Source organism: Anguilla rostrata, chromosome 7, assembly GCF_018555375.3.
Source record: "Anguilla rostrata isolate EN2019 chromosome 7, ASM1855537v3, whole genome shotgun sequence".
NCBI lineage: Eukaryota > Metazoa > Chordata > Actinopteri > Anguilliformes > Anguillidae > Anguilla > Anguilla rostrata.
In genome coordinates, this window is record NC_057939.1 from 12,109,287 (window position 1) to 12,115,286 (window position 6,000).

The window sequence follows — 6,000 nt, forward strand, 5'->3', positions numbered from 1 at the left end:
CATTTAGGAATGATTTTGGACCTATACATCCATATTATTCAACACCATCATCCCCAGTCTTTACATTTAATTAATAATGACATATTTTTGATCAGACACATCTTTAAAAAATAAAAATAAAAATCGCTTTACAGCAGGATTTCGAAATTAACATTTCATTTTTTCTTCATCTGGCCTAAAGGAAATATCACCAGTTGGGCCAGAAAACCAGTTAAAAAGTTCTCAAAACCAGTTATGATATATACGTGTATGTTAATACATCTTCATGCCTCATCATCTATCGTAGATTATGCAAAAGCCTCATATCGCCAAAAATTGAATTCTCTGGAACATATATACACTTGGTCACACACACACACACACACACACACACACACACACAAATCTCTACAGACTGTAACACTCTCTAATGTCTTCATCTGTTACCATCCTTACTTTGCTATGAATTTCCTAAAATAGCCCGGAGGTTATGCTCCAAAAGAAAGTTGTGTGGTCTGACAGCTGTCATTCCACCATGACAGAGGAAACCCAATCAGGCGAAGCACAGCGAAGGTCACACCACAGCATTTCTATGGAAATACAATCAGGAGACCCACTTTAGCTGGACTGATGGATTCCTGACATGTCTGATCTCTGACTGTAATAATTTTCCTGTTGGCGTGGTATCGGATGTTGGAAGCAGCAGGACGTGACCTCTCCTGGCCTCATCATGATGGGTGCCTTCATAGTTTCCTGCTTGTTCCACCTGAGGCCTTACAGCAATTTGCGGTTTTAAGGCTCTTACCTGGCTTCTCAGGACTGGAAGTAAATGTACAGCCCAGGAGATGCAAAGAAGGTCACTCTTGCGAAGCCCATGGCCAACCTGGCAGCAGGATGAGGTCTGCTTTTTCTACTTCTGTTCAGTTGCAGGCAGGCGCCATTACATCGAGCTTGGGTAAGCAGTCGCTCACACAAAATCTGAGGGATTTTTACATCTTTCATTGTCCACCGTGGACTGAACAGGACTGATCCCTCTTATCCCTTTCCGGTCATACAGTAGCTGGACAATAAGCATATGCTACCAACAGCCCAGTCTCCTTCTACTGGATGCTGACCTACTGAGTTTCCCTTGTGGTGAGTGGTGCTGAGAGAACGACAGTGCAGTGAGGGAGAAGTGTATCCCTTCAGTGCACCAGAGCCATTCACCCACCTCCTCTAGAGCTGTATCCCAGAGCGGCTGACGTACGGCTGCAACTTGGCCTGGCGCTTGCATTGCGGCCCCAGGGGAACATCTCTCCACAAATGACTCCCGTCCGTACTTTTGCTGTTAAAAGACGCCGCAGCCTCCATCTGCCAGAGCCGATGTGAAGCTGACCGTGGTGGAAACCGCGCCCGATAAGCCATATGAGCGCCCAGACGTGCCCGCGATTCGCCGCTCAGAGACGCTTGCGCCCCAGGCTCAGTGCATGACCTCATCAGGGCTTAGACGTGCATCTCGTATTCGCATGTCAATGCTAGTGTAACTTCTGCGTGCATTATGCACCGCTGCCCATTAACCCCTCGTTCGATGAGCCTGAGTGGCATAAGGGTCTTTCCCAGGTGGAGTTTAGGCGTGTGCTTTTGGCTCAGAAGCAACCATCAAGGGAAATTCGGCCAATAGAACATGAATTCATGAATGCTTCAATGATTGCCACATTTTTGGATCCAAATATTTATGCTTTAGGAACTTTCAGAGGATATAACATCACCCAGGAAATCTCCTGAAAAGTGTGGAGAATGTGTAGGAAATGAGAACCAAATTCATTTATTTCCTAATGACTACTTGGTAATAAAGTGCATATCAGGACATCATCATGTTTATGGTTATGTTTACGGCCCTTATGTATTAAAGCAAATGGCCTTACCCTGGATGGCTTATAGGGTTTAAGTTTTTACGCCATAACCCTGTATACAGCTGGGTATTTACTGATGCGTTGACCCAAGGAAAAGTTAGCACAGCACCTTGCTCCAAGGTACAGTGATGTTCCCATTTGGGAACTGAGCCTGAAGTGTTCTGTTTACAGACCTGCTTCTTAACCCACTTTCCCCTTGCTCTACTGATCTTCATCCTCATCATCATCATCATGGAGATTTGTAGTTTTACGTAGGAGAGTGATGCACCCACGCCATCGCATTCCGGGGGCATGAGAACACTTCCAGGGCCAGCGTGAACGCAAAAAAACGTGAAAAGCGTTTATCTTTGAAAATAACTGCAATAACCGTCTCGTTCCCACTATGGGGACTCCTTCCAGGTTTTGCACATGTACAACAAATTGTATCAGAACTCAGAGCGTTGTTTTCTGTTTTTGTTGGATCCACCTGGCTGAAATTCACCAAATGGCCCCTTTGTCCTTTTCCGCTCATTCACCTTTGTTGTAATTTATTCAGCATGCAGTGAATAATTGTCGAATGTTTACCTGAACTGACTTTTACCCCCAGCACCAAGACACAGATACATTTAATGCTGGACATTAAAAAATGTTCTGAAATAGCCTAGCTTTGGACTTTAACTTCAATGTTTACACACAAGACATTTGTTTGAAATTGCTCATGCTGCAGGAGAATGGACTTAGTAGAAACCTGAGTAATATGCATTTTCAGAAAGAACATGCACATCCCATTCAAATATAAACATGTCCTTCGAATAATTTGTCTCCTTTTAAGATCATGACCTTGAAAAAGGTTTTAAGACGAATGGATGCATTTCAGATGAAAACAGGCGCCTGGATCTCCCACAAGTGACATCCTGACTTACGAAGAATTCCCAAATATTTGATGAAAGCCCCCCCCCCACCTCACCCAACGAGGGTGGCCTCATTGCCTTTGATGGTGTTTTATGAATGTTTATTCCACAGTGCCAGTTATCATGCCCAGATCACCCTGAAGATCTGCTCTTTTCCAAACACCATCGTTGGTAACTGCTCTCTTAAACATCCAGTCCACAGTCTTGTACACAATGGGCTTTTTCTGAGTTTAAGGGGGACAATAATTTGGTGGGTGTTCCATTAGCATAATTGCAAGAGAAGCTGGGCCCATTTTGTAATGACATGGAAAATAACAGACCTGACAGGAAGCAAATGCAACCCATTTCTTTAGCCCTCGGCTATTTCATTAGCCGACGGGGAAGTAGTTTAATCTTAATTTATCTTTTTTTCATAAATGTAATAGTTCATAGGTCAGCATATACAGTATGGTTGGAGACAATTATCATAAAATGTAAATAAAAATGTTGAAACGTTTTCAGCGCGTGGGGAAAGGGGCGAGGAAACTGAACGCTGTTCCACAGACGAGAACAACAAGCTAATAGGGTTAGCGGATGATTAATGGAGAGTCCGGTAGAATTAGCGCACAGCCCGCGCGCTCGTCGTACTCTCGACGAATTCTACTCCCACACATCTGCCCTACAGACAGACCGAAGAGAGACAGACAGACAGAAGAAATAAACAACGCAGACAAAATACAAGCCGACCTTTATTTCAGGGTGCTTACAGTTTTGTATGTTATGACCACTGTTCCTATGAAAATATTTACAGGATTAAGAATGTTTCTGTTTTTTTGTTTTGCTTTGCTGCAATTTGGCAAGTAAGCAAGCCTGGAGCTAGGCGATATTGACTGTTTTGAATTAACATACACATCTCTGTAACTTCCATTTGATGCGTGAAATAGCACAACTGCATGCGATGAGAGAGAGAAAGAAGTATGCATTCTTTCTCTCTCTCATCACGTGTCTATGCATCTGTGGTTTTAATTCACTGACTTCAGTTTTTTGTGGTACCAATATTTTGGCTTCAAAAAATTTCATTCAGGAATTGGTGTCTCAGGTTTCCCGCTGTCACTCTCTAGGGGCCTGCATCACAAAGCGGGAGTTAGCTGGACAACTGCACTGAGTAAAACTCAGAGCAGCACTTTTTCTTTTTTTTTTTTTTTTTTACTTCAGTCCATGTTCCAGATTTGGGAGGGTTCCGGGTTTTACTCAGCGCCGTTATCCAGCTAACACAGTGATCCTGCTTTGTGGAACAGGCCCCGGGTCGGTGCGGCATCCTTCGGGAAGGCTGGCCTCACACTCTGCGGTGCTTTGATAGCGCACAGTGCCGAGGTTTCGCTGCACCACAGGCAGTTTCTCGCTCACTCCCTCTAGAGGAAGATTCACAGAAATAGGAAAAAATCTTTAAGCCTGCACAGATGACAGCACAAGCCAAGATGCTATTCTTCAATGGATGAGAGATGCGTTTGCATTACAGACCGATTATACAAGGTGACCTCTTGCTTTTTATGTACGCCAAAAACAATACTCTTGCCCGCCATCCTGGAGACATTTGAGAGGTTTGTAATGAAAAAACATCATTACCAAGAGCCTGACTTATGATTATTATGACCTATGGTTGTTTTGGGAAATGCATTCACATTCATTCATATGGTCCATCACAGCTTTTGGATCCAGAGTTGTCCTGACAACTCCTAAATTAGGTGATGAAAGAAAAAACTGTTAATGAGTTGGCCTTTTATGAACATGAACCACAAAACAGAACCGCTGAGTAAGCCATTTGTGTTCACTTTCTGTAACCCGGATATTTCCAAACAAGGACCATCTTGTGATCAATAAGATCTTTGGCAGAAGAGCAGGCACGGACATTTACTTTATATGTCCAACCTCCACCCCCCACCCCCCCCCACCCCCCCAAAAAAAACAAAAGAAGAAAGAATTTGGCTGTTGATTACTCATGTAGTGCTGATCAAGTCATCTAGCCAGGGGGTGGGTGGGACAAACTATTTTGAGTTAGCTAACAGCAAGGTCACTTCTTCATATGGATGACAGTGAACAGGGCGAAGAATGGCAACAGATGCATTCATGAATTATGATATCTGTTCAGTTCATCTTTCGGATGTACACCAGGCATAAGAGCAGTGGCTAACGTGGAATCCTGCAAAAACAAAACAAACTAAATAAATTAAAAGGTACCGATTCAGATTATTTTTGTTGGCACTGGGGTGGGTGGAGGGAATGTAATCTGTATTACAGAGACATACTTTAGTATTAGTCCTCTCTGTCATTTACAAAGCTCACATGCATGCTTCGCCAATGAGATGTGTGAAGATCTTTTCGAGGGGCCTCTTGCAGCGCAGTTATCTGGATCTGCTCAGATGAAAAGCTGAAGATTAACCCTGAACAACCTCCGTGCCGTCCCAGCGCAGCTCTCCCTTCCTCCTTTCTGACATCGTTCCGCTCCGCGGCGCGGTTTGACGTGATGTCGGGGGAGGGGGGGGGGGCTGTTATCTGGAGCTCGTTATTAAGGCGAGTCAGCCCTTGATGTGCTGAGCACGGCTTCGTCTCCTCACACTTCAAAGAGCAGCGATCGCGTTTGGGAGCGCCGGATGACGTGGGCAAAATTGTAAAAACAGGGACTTGCGGGCGGGGACAACCGAGAGCCCCGTTTCAGATTCAGCACAGGAGGGGAGGGGAGGGGAGGGGGGAGCCACAAGGAAAACTGGGAGGAGTGTGAGGTAGAGGTGGTGTGGGGGGATTAATATATGAATCACTGAGATTAATTAGTAATGGTAAACTAAAGGGATTTAGTGAACTTTTTAGAGGCACCGCGGAGACGAGGCGCAAATGCACATTTGTAGACGAAGACGCCGGAACACCGAAGGCCGGGCGACGTGAAACATCGCAGTCCCCAAAAATCAATCAAAACTTGCCTCGCATCGCAGCAACAAAGGATTAGTCATTTTGCGTATAACAGAATGCTTTCGCCAGGCCCCGCGATTCATTAATCTGTGCTGTTTTTGTACCCCACGGCGCTTTCATATGCGTTCTGAAAATAAACGCACTTGAGTGGGGGGGGGGGGGAAAGACATAGGAATATTGGTGAGTCACTCCGTTGCTGCTGCTTCAATTAATTCACAATGTGCAGGGTACAGAACTGTCCTCTCTCTTTAGAGTTCATTAGAATATTCAACAATCAGCCAGCCCGCAACGCCTTG